Source organism: Marmota monax, unplaced genomic scaffold (genome assembly GCF_021218885.2).
Source record: "Marmota monax isolate L192 unplaced genomic scaffold, Marmota_monax_Labrador192_F-V1.1 WCK01_AAM20220418_F8-fsc00005, whole genome shotgun sequence".
Lineage (NCBI taxonomy): Eukaryota > Metazoa > Chordata > Mammalia > Rodentia > Sciuridae > Marmota > Marmota monax.
The window spans coordinates 11,102,012-11,113,621 of NW_026692254.1; the positions used below are offsets into that span (position 1 = coordinate 11,102,012).

General features: G+C 39.2%; 1 long non-coding RNA gene across 1 annotated transcript; it reads left to right on the forward strand.

Annotated features, from left to right (window-relative positions):
- Positions 1-13: 13 nt before the first annotated feature.
- On the forward strand, positions 14-11,001 carry LOC131423900 (uncharacterized). Its single transcript, XR_009226040.1, has 2 exons — positions 14-1,543; positions 7,032-11,001. It is a non-coding gene; the product is annotated as an uncharacterized LOC131423900 (long non-coding RNA).
- The last annotated feature ends 609 nt before the right edge of the window (positions 11,002-11,610 follow it).

Here is an 11,610-nt window from a genome sequence, read left to right on the forward strand (position 1 = left end):
TTTATAGCTTGGGCCTTAAGACTTCCACGTCACTGTGACGAGAAGCGCGGTTTTCGTCATTTTGGTTTATTTTCGCTTGTCTGTTTTCTCGCTTTTGTGCCCCCTGCGCCAGGAGGACGTCTTAACTGCCACGGAAAGGTTTTCTGCGCTGTCCAGCCCCCGGGAGGGAGACTGAGAAGCTGGCTTCTCTGTTGGGCGGCATGCTTCTGTGCTGGGAGCCTCAGGCAGCTCCAAAATATTGGCGGTCCTTGATGACCCTAAGTCTGGGTGTAAGGGTCAGTCTTAGTGTCCTCGCTTCGTGGTTACAGAACGGGTAATTGTCAGCAGCAGGAGCTCAAGAGGAGTGCAAAGCTGTGACGGCCCTTGTTTTCAAATCTCACCGAACAGCTGGTTGTAGGCGCTGCTTTCTACTAGATCGGATCCCGGCCACATTGCACCTTGATGTCTAACCTCACTCAGAATGGTAGCCTCATTGTAGCTGAAGCCCGCACCAGCATATTTTTGAGCCTTTGGTTGACAACTGTGCCTGAAGATCTAGGGGGCACTGTAGTGTCTGCCTGAAGTTTTGCCCATCTTGATTGCTTTTCCTGAGATCTTGCATCTTAGGTTTCTCCATACCTTTCAATTGGATGGTTTTCTGGTATAACAAGAGGTTAAGGGACCCAGACAGTCTGTTAAAATCCCAGAAAGGCGAAATCAAGATTTGTCTTCTGGAAGTAGAACAAGATCTTGAAACCAGTTTCTAACATTTTGTCTTTCTTGGGTAACTTTTCTGAAGTTTGGATAATGCTGTTATCATCAGTGACTAGAAGTTATCAGGTAGATCAGGGCAACTAGGTAAATGAGGCCTGACCCACTGATTTTGTGAGCTAGGAGTGTTTTTACACTGTCAAATGATTGGGAAAAGAAATCAAAAAATGAGTATTTCCTGATAGGTGAAAATTACATGGTATTTAAGTTTTATTGTTCATAATTTGTGTGTGTTCAATTGAGTTTGGCCCAAATCAGTCTCCATGCTGGAATGATAAAGTTCTCCCCAGAGTGGCTTCTATATATATAGTGAACAGTATCTTGATATATAAACAAATTTTGTTATTAGGCAGTTGAGTCTCAGTTGATTAGCAGTGGGACCTCTGGCCAATCAAGTTTTTTTTTTTCCTCTGTCATTTTCTTTTCACTTTAAACTATAAATATAGCTTATACATGTGCAGTGGGGTATTCTATTTGGAACCAGCTTTCATCTGGAATGTTGCTTGGTCCTAGAACTTTTTTCATGCTGAAATAAGTTTAACTCATCTCAGATTTTTAATAATTGGAATGCAACACATTTATTTTTATATTGTCTTTTACTGATTTTACTGTACAACAGTAGAGTTGAGTAGTCATAAGTATCATCATATGGTTGCAAGGCCTAAAATATTTATTGTTTAGTCTTTTGCAGAAAAATGTTGCCATTGAGATGGAGAAGAAATGTCTCTGAAGAAGGATCTGAGGAGTTCCCAGAGAGAAGGAGGAAATTGACTCTGGACCACTGGGGTTCTTGGTACATATAATAGAAAATAATTTAAACGTGTGTATGAGGGGGCAAAATTGCGACGCATGTAGTCGAGGGGAGATATAAAGAATGTCCATGTGCTTCTGCCCCTTTCAATGCTTTATTCCCTCAAATCACTCAATACAATTTCACTATAGATTCTTAATCAAGAAAACAACAATCCTTAATGCTAGGCACTGCAATAGACATAATCAATTTACAGCAAACAATTCTAGATTAATTCTAAGCATTGCAAAACACAGTTAATCATGACAGGCTAGTGACAGACATTTCCTCTGCATGCTAAGTTCAAATGTCAGATCAAAAGTCTTAAGGCTTTAAGTCCAGCAGATGCACACTCACTCAGACCATGGTGATCAGGTCTGGAACAAAGGCAGGCTTTTCCTGGCATGGAGTGGACAACCGGTTGAGGAGAGGGTCGTAGGGAGAAGTTGTAGCTCTCATCAAGGTCCAGACAGACGGTAGAGTTTGAGAGCAGTGAGAATCATGCAAAGAATTAGGAAACGTTGACAAGTGATGGGATATCAGTCCAGGTCCTCATCAGGCTCTCCAGCTCGAGTGCATCCTTATTTTGGCTGGCTGATCCCTGTTCATTAGCTCTATTATTTATATTAAATTTTGAGGCTTTCAACCCCCATTTCAATCCTTAACTACCACCGGATTTCTCCATGACATCATTTACCCTGGGATCAGAAACATCTGATCTCGTGGTCTCCACCCTGATCTTCTCGCTTTTCCCTTTTATTTGGTGAGGACAGCCTGCCAGAGGCTTCACTCTATTTATCTAGGTGAGGGGAAATAACTTGTTTGAGGCCATACTGGAGGGATCTGTTGGATGTACCTGGTGAGACTGCAGGTTTCAAACTGGAGTTTTTAAAATGGAGTTGCTTAGGCTCAGGCCTAAGGCCATTCTCACAGTGTGCCAGTTAAAAACAAAAAGAGGTATATTGAAAGCAAAAGCACATTCAAAGAAGAATGTGAGCTGTCTCAAGGGTGAGAAACTTTGGGAGTAAGGCAAGTGTAGATATTCTGACTGTGGAAATAGAGAAGTGTTCCCCCTGTGAGCAAACTCCCGGGGGGGGGGGGTAACTGGCACCCCTGATTCCCACCATTGGAATGCCTAGCAGTTTCCCCCTGAGGCTCTTAAGATAACTACGTAGGGTGTACTACCTGGTTTCCATAGTAACATCCTTGGGTGTAAGAGGGTCTGTGTTTGTATTAACCTGGACCTTATCTCAGTTAGCTAGCACGCAGGGTTAAAGGAACTGATTAGAGTGTAGTCAGGTGTGATGGGTAATATGTAACTTTTTTTGAGTTAATAAACTTGGCAGGAGGGAGGGGCAGACACTTCACTTCTATCCTTCTTCATGACTTCACTCCACCTCTGTCTGCCCACTTATCCTGTGTATCTGTGTCGTTCTTTTGTGCACCTCTTCAAAGGTAGTCTTCCATAGGTAGTTCCTTTACAGGCAAGGAAAACAGAAACAGGAACCCCTGGTGTGAGAATTAATGTTTATAAAGGGTCAGAATATATTAATTGGGTTATCTCCATGTTAATAGATATTCTTTCTGCAGCAGCAGACTGTAATCAGTTTCTGTATTTGTGAAAACCACAATTGAGATTTTATTGTTGCTGAGGAGAACTTCTGTTCTTCCAAAGCACAACTCCTCTATTAGGTTACCTTGTTGATGTGCAGAGATAGCCTACCAATTGTGTTCATTTAGATTAGCAGTTAGCACAATTATGAATGCATTATTTGGAGTTACTTTTGGTAGTTGCCTCAAATGTTAGAAAATTTAGGAAAAAATTGCTATGGACACATGAAACTTATAGGATTGGGACTGTTTTATTTTCTTATGTATATATAGAATTTATTGATTTATTTACAACTCTAAGCTTAGGCAAGTTTTAACAGTCTGTATAATCAATCCTCTTCACAGGTGCTTATTTGACAGGTTTATTTTTTTGACAAGTCAGCTAATAGTATTGCATGACGAGTCCAATTTTCTGCTTGAAGGGAGATAATGGCCAGAATTCTTTCTAAATACACACATCTGGGGGCTGGGGCTGTAGATCAGTGGTAAAGTGCCTGCCTCACACATGTGAGGCACTGAATTCAATCCTCAGCACCACATAAAAATAAATAAAGATATTGTGCCCATCTACAACTAAAAAGAATTTTTTTTTTTAAATATACACATCTGGGCTGGGGCTGGGGCTCAGCTCACTTGTCTGGCATGTGTGAGGCACTGGGTTCTATTCTCAGCACCACGTAAAAACAAATAAAGGTCTATCAACAATGAAAAAAATATATACATCTGGAGGCTTTGGGATATTGTAGTTAATATTTGTGGAATAATGAGATTTCCTGTAGTATTTTAAGGTAGTGAAATGGACAGACTTCTCATTTTGAATGGACCTCATGTTACTAAGTTCATTACTTAAACATCATTTTGTCAGATTAACAACAGTAATTAGAGGAGGTCTGTATAGGAAGCAAGTCTAACTAAAAGATTTGTAATTATGACACTAGACCTGGAAACAAAATTAAAATAGAAACTGTAATGCTATCTTGTACCACACTTTGTACTCTGCAGAATGGTACCATTGTTGTGCTAATGCTGATGGTCAGTGTTGAGCCTGTCCTTTCCTACCTTAGAGAAAGTCTCTTCTAACCCTTCCCATCCACCTTCAGTACGGTTCCATGACCCCAAGAGAGGTTTGTCTCTGGCTTAAAGTCCTCTCAGAGTGAGGCATTTGCAGTTTGATAAGAATGAAATAGAAGCAACAAGAAGAGAATCTTGGGCTCCCATATCTACTCAGCTACTGACAGCCATGTCCAGCCACACTGCTGTTAACTTTAAATTAACTATCTCTACTTCCCTCTGTGGCCAACTCTCCATGTTCACTAGATCTCTACATTCCCTTAGGGACATCTTTTCAGCAATTCTCTCCTTCTCTGCTTTGCATCTTCACCATTTTTCCATCTACTAAATCCAGCTAGCTTTTCACTCACACTGCTCCTCTAAAATAAAATAACTTTTGTCAAGCCACCAGTGATGTTCATTGTGCAGTGTGATAGCCAGTTTCTTCCCTGCTCACTGATTACTCTTAGTAATCTTTGGTAGTTCCTCCCCATCTCCCTGACTTCCCAATATTGGAGCATCCCAGGACTGCCTAACTACATTCATTCCCTTTGTTAGGTGGCTACTCAGCCATGAATGGGTGAGCAGGGTAAACAAACAAACAAACAAACAAAAAACCATTAAAAGGTAACTGAAAACCACAGGAGCCTTATCTGACAGACAAAATATTATCTGAACTATTAGAAGATGGGAGTTTGGTATGTTAAAACCTTCCCCAGCCTTTTAAACTACCAGTTTGTGGATCATGTTGTCATTATCACTTGTCTGGGACCTACCCTCATCACTGAAATTATGGCACAACTCCCATCACCCTGATAGTCAAAACATCAAGACCCTCATAAAGAAAGCTTGATGGTGGCTATTCAGAGAGTAATAAATTGATGAAGGGGGACAGGAAATTGAGGTAAAAGCAGGGAAACTTGATAATAAACCCTTTAAGGGGATGGGAATTGAGACAAAAAAACAGGTGCACTCAATTTTCTCATAAACAACTCTGAGAACTATACCATTCTCTTTTTGAGGCATTCCATGCAGTTCTTCTGCTGTCGGAAGGTGGACTTAGGTGGGACTCTGGAAAGTTCCATTGAACTTCCAATAAAACTGAAGGGCATGAGGGGCAGTATGTTCTTCCTCTCATCTCTGAGTGCCCACTCTCTTCCTTGAGAGTATTCCCCTTTTCTCTTTCCCATCTTTTCTAATAAATAACTGTTACTTTGAGCAAAATGTCTGAAATCTTTCTGACCTGCTCACAAGAATTGTGGTGAAGGTTGGGCCTTTGTGTTGCCTCAGTTTCACTGAAGGCCCCAGCCCTGTAACACCTTTGAGTTTATTATTCACTTTTGAGACTTTACATACAGTGATATAGATTATATATTCACTAAATTCTTGAGAGTCAGCTTGGTGAGAGTATAGAAAAATAAATTCAGCCAACTAATATTTTAAAGTTGGTAAGTCTCATATTTTAAGAAATGCAAATATAAACTGTAATAAGGTATCATTTATTTGTATTAGGATTCTCTACAGGAACAAAACCAACAAATATATATATATATATATATATATATATATATATATATTATATATATATATATATATATATTATACATACATATGTATATATACATATATATGTGACATAAAGAGGATTTATTAGATTGGCATACATTATCAGAAGCTGAATAGTCCCACAGTGGCCATCTGCAGGCTGGAGAGCTGGAGGAACCGGTAGCTGCTCAGTCCAAGAGGGATAAATGATGCAACCCCACTCTTTTTTTTTTTTTTTTTTTTAAGAGGAGAGGGAGAGAGAAAGAGAGAGAGAGAGAATTTTTTTTTAAATTTTTTATTGTTGGCTGTTCAAAACATTACATAGTTCTTGATATATCATATTTCACAATTTGATTCAAGTGGGTTATGAGCTCCCATTTTTACCCCATATACAGATTGCAGAATCACATCAGTTACACATCCATTGATTTACATATTGCCATACTAGTGTCTGTTGTATTCTGCTGCCTTTCCTATCCTCTACTATCCCCCCTCCCCTCCCCTCCCCTCTTCTCTCTCTGCCCCCTCTACTGACATTCGTTTGTCCCCCTTATATTATTTTTCCCCTTCCCCTCACTTCCTCTTGTATGTACTTTTGTATAACTCTGAGGGTCTCCTTCCATTTCCATGCATTTTCCCTTCTCTCTCCCTTTCCCTCCCACCTCTCATCCCTGTTTAATGTTAATCTTTTTCTCATGCTCTTCGACCCTACTCTGTTCTTAGTTACTCTCCTTATATCAAAGAAGACATTTGGCATTTGTTTTTTAGGGATTGGCTAGCTTCACTTAGCATAATCTGCTCTAATGCCATCCATTTCCCTGCAAATTCTATGATTTTGTCATTTTTTAATGCAGAGTAATACTCCATTGTGTATAAATGCCACATTTTTTTTATCCATTCATCCATTGAAGGGCATCTAGGTTGGTTCCACAGTCTAGCTATTGTGAATTGTGCTGCTATGAACATCGATGTAGCAGTGTCCCTGTAGCATGCTCTTTTTAGGTCTTTAGGGAATAGACCGAGAAGGGGAATAGCTGGGTCAAATGGTGGCTCCATTCCCAGCTTTCCAAGAAATCTCCGTACTGCTTTCCAAATTGGCTGCACCAATTTGCAGTCCCACCAGCAATGTACAAGCGTACCCTTTTCCCCACATCCTCGCCAGCACTTGTTGTTGTTTGACTTCATAATGGCTGCCAATCTAGCTGGAGTGAGATGGTATCTTAGGGTGGTTTTGATTTGCATTTGAGAGAGAGAATTTTTAAAATATTTATTTATTTTTTTTTAGTTTTTCGGCGGACACAGCATCTTTGTTTGTACGTGGTGCTGAGGATCGAACCCAGGCCGCACGCATGCCAGGCGAGCGCGCTACCGCTTGAGCCACATCCCCAGCCCGCAACCCCACTCTTGATACCACTTTCTGTTTTAGTCATCTTTGCTGCCATGAACAAAAGACCTGACAAGAACTATTAGAAGAGAAAAAGTTTATTTGAGGGCTCACTGTTTCAGAGGTCTCAGTCCACAGATGGCTGCCTTCAATCTTTGAAACCTGAATTGAGGCAGACCATTATGGCAGAATAGTATGATTTGAGAGAAGCAGCTGGGGATATGACACCAGGAAGCAGAGAGAGGGAACTTTGTTCACAAGGACAAAATATTATACCCTAAAGGCATGACCCCAGGTTCCCACCTCCAGCCACACCCTGCTTGCCTAGAGTTGCCATTCATTTAATCCCTATCAATGGATTAAAACATTTGATAACCCAATAATTTTACCTATAAACTTTCTGCATTGTTTTACACATGAGCCTTTGGGGGACACCTCATATACAAACCATAACACATTTTTTTCATAGATGGTATAAACAACAATATGTTTGACAACCAGATCTGGTAACCATGTAAGAAAATAGGCACTTTTATATACTGATTGTGTTACTAAAAGCTCAGTTCTTATCTCCAATGCCAATCTGATAATTAGGACATGATTCTGAGAAAAAGGAAAAAGAACTTTTATTACTTTGTTAGTAAAGGAGAAATAGAAGTTGTGATTCTAACTATCGGGGGAACAGGGGACTTTTAAAGAGGTGATTCAAAGGCTATGTTCCTGCAGTGCCCTGTTGGGTCATAATGCACTCGTAGCCTTGAGAGAGAGTTGTTTCTTAAGTCTTCTGGCATAAGTCCTGAAGTCTGAATTACTTCATTCCCATGGCTGTGTGCTCAAGGAAAGGTAGCTGGCTTAGGATGGGAAGAAGTTAATCTTGCTTGCCTCATGATTAGGGAGAGGGAGAAGAGAAAGGAAAAAATGTCCATTTTAAAATAAGCTGCAGGGGCAGAGCAGTCAGGATTATGTTCAAAGCATGAAGTGGACCCCTGTTACAGTTGAGTGAGTGTAAATCAGTGTACACTTCTTTGAGAATAATTTGGTAATCTTTATCATTTGGATAAACATTTCCACTGCTAGGAATTTACCCTTGGAAACACTTCCAAAATTCTAATCTCATAACAGATACTAGAATGTTTTCATTTACAATGCAAAGAGAAAAGATAGAACCTTGGGAACTATCTTGGGAACCCCCAAGGGCTGTCATGGGAGAAGACATGTCTCAGGAGAAGGGTCCTAGGAGTTCCCAGAGGAGAGGGGCAACTCAACTCAGAATCACTGGGTTTTTTGGCATACCTAATGGAAAATAATTTCAGCACAAGCCAGGAAAATGTGGCAACATATTTATTTGGGAAGCTAGACACACATGCAATGGAGAATGAGTGCTATCTTGAGAGTGAGAAGCCATGCCTTGGGCTGGGGATTCAATATTTATAGAAGGGCTATAACAGGGAACAGACTGAAGGTGGAGCCAGTTTTCCCTATGCTTGTGTATTTCTCTAATTTTACAGGGCATGTTGCTCAAGACTTACAACTGTGCTTTCTGTATCTCTAGTGGGCATTTCCTTTAAGATTCAGTATTTCTCTGAGTCCTACATCCCTATCTCAGGATCGATATGGTTTGCATATGCTTTGTACCCCAAAGATTCATGTGATAGAAGTTTAGTCCCTAGTGTATTAGTGTTGAAGTGGTGAAACATTTAGAGGTGGGGCTTACTGGAAGCTAATCACATTATAGGGGTTCCACCTTCATGAATGGATTAATGCTCTCTTGAAGGCCAGGGCCAGGTCTCATGAAAGTGGATCAGTTCCCTCGTGGTATGAGTCTTGTAATTCCCCTGCATCCTTCTTACAGGACAGCTTGCTTCTTTTGCATGTACTCCTCTGTTTCCATACATGATGAGACCCTCACCAGAGCCAAGCAGGGTGAGATCCTCACCAGGTGCCATAATCTTAAAATCCAGAATGGTGAATAACATAAACCCCTTAAGAAAATAAAGTATTCCTGGGCATGGTAGCACATGCCTATGATCCCAGCTGCTCAGGAATCTGAGGCAGGAGGATTGCAAGCTTAAAGCCAGCTTCAGCAACTTAGTGAGGCCCTAAGCAACTTAGACTCTGTCTTAAAAAATAAAGTCTTGGGATGTGACTCAGTAGTCAAGCACCCCTGGGTTCAATTCCTGATACTGTAATAAATAAGTAAATAAAAAATATCCATCGTTAGGCATTTTATTAGAGCAACAAAAAAATGGACTAAGACAGAAACTATATATAGAAAATTGATAGATCCATGGGATGGAATAGTATGTAGACTTAAAAATGTAAATAATAATTTTTTTTCTGCTCATTGAGGATCATGAGATTCACATTGATTTATCAAAACTGCCTACCAGTTTTGGGTGTGACTCAGTGGTATGGTGCTTTTCTCACATGTACCCCAGGTTCAGTACCCAACATTGATAAACAAAACACAAACCTGCAAATCAAAGATTTCCTGGGGCAGTTTCCTCAGAAATAGAATGAAAAAGGCATCCTCTTTTTCCCTGCCTTTACATTATTTTCATTCAAGAGTAGGTCCAGGGGAATAAATTATGGGGGCTGTGTTTCCTTAATTACTCATCTAACCATAGCTACATTTGAGGTTCTCCAGGACTAAATTGTCTTTTCCAAGAGATATGATTTATTCATTCCATAATCCCAAGTACTTTGCTTGTCAAATATACCCCTCTGCCCAAATTAACATTCTGCTTATATTCTGTAATTTTGATTGCAAGTTTTGGAGAGCAGAAATCTATTCATTTTTTTCTCCTAAAAAAACAGGTTTTTTACAAATGTAAAATGAGTTCCCAAATATCTGTGGGATGTGAAAATAAGACAGTAACTGGAGCCTAAGGATGTAGCTCAAATGAAGAGAACTTTTCTTAGTTGCAGTTAGTTGTACTAACTAATACATAGGCCAGAACACACTGAATTTCCTGAGATTTCTCAACAGCGTTACCAAAAAATAATAATAATAATAACAAGAATATCCCTAACCATGAGCAAGGCTTTACATATATACATGCCCGGGTTTTTGGTTATATTCAGAACTCTAAAAACCCTGTTCCCTATACTCCAAATATCTTACTAAATCATTCAGGGGATAATGATAACAATATAAGAAAATATCTGTCCTTCTTAAAAGAGCATTGTTATCTTTCTTTTTCTGTAATGGGTTTTAATCCAGGGGTGCTCCACCATTTTGCTACATTCCCAGCCATTTTTATTTTAGTTTTGAGACAGGGTCTTGCTAAATTGCTGAGTCTGGCCTCAAATTTGCAATCCTCCTCTCTCAGCCTCCTGCGTTACTGGGATTAACAGTCTTGTGCCACTATCCCAGGTTAGGATTTTTATATTAAAAGTGCTGAAGTTACACTACAGAAACTGCTATTCATTTAATTTTATTTTTTAGATTGATTCTTTAGGTTGATTTAATTTTTAAAATGTATATCTGAGGACTTTGTTCTCAACCATGCACAGCTGTCCTTCTAAAAATTCTCATGAGGTAAATATGTTTAACCTGATTTAAATATTACACAATGTATACAGATACCAAATATTTTCATTTCCATTAATATTTATGTACTACAGGGCTGGGGTTATGGCTGAGTGTTAGAGTACCTGCCTGGCATGTGTGAGGCCCTAGGTTCGATTCTCAACACTACAATAAATAAATAAATGAATAAAGCTATTGTATCCATCTACAACTACAAAAAAAAATTAAAAAAAATATGTACTCCATTAATAATTATGTTTTTTGTATCATTTAACAAAAATAAAATAGATGTGTTGTAGAAAGCAATAAGAAAGCATAAATAAAAACAAATTTATAATATTTGTGTTTGAAAAACCTAATAGTCTCTTTTTCCTTTAGTTTTCAACCATCTTTTAAAAATTATTTTTATTTTTAAATTTAAATTTATTTTAAAAATGTTTATGTATATGTATATTGGTGCATTGTAATTATACATAATAGTGGTATTTGTTGTTACATTCTTGTACATGCACAGAATTAAACAAACCATGATGTCACAATATAAAATCTATTGACAACAGAATAGAGATGTCAAAGAAGGATTTCAGAATATACATAGTTAAACTGATCTGTAAAGAAAAATATGGCTTAAGAGAACAAATACAGGTAGCAAAAGATCATTTTAATAAAGAGATAGAGATTCTGAAACAAACAAACAACAAAGAGAAGTCCTTGAAATTAAGGAAACAAAAAACGAAATTAAAAAATTCAATAGAGGCAGACGGGCGGAGGAAGATCTGGCAGCGCCCAGACGCAGGGTTATAGATACTTTCAGGCTGGGGCGCGCCAGACTCTGACCTGGGTCCCTGCAGGGCACCAGACCAAGGACCGAATTCTGGACATAGTGTAGTAACAGCCTAGCTCCCTCCACCTGATCGGACACCCCATTGAGGAAATGGCGGTCGCCAT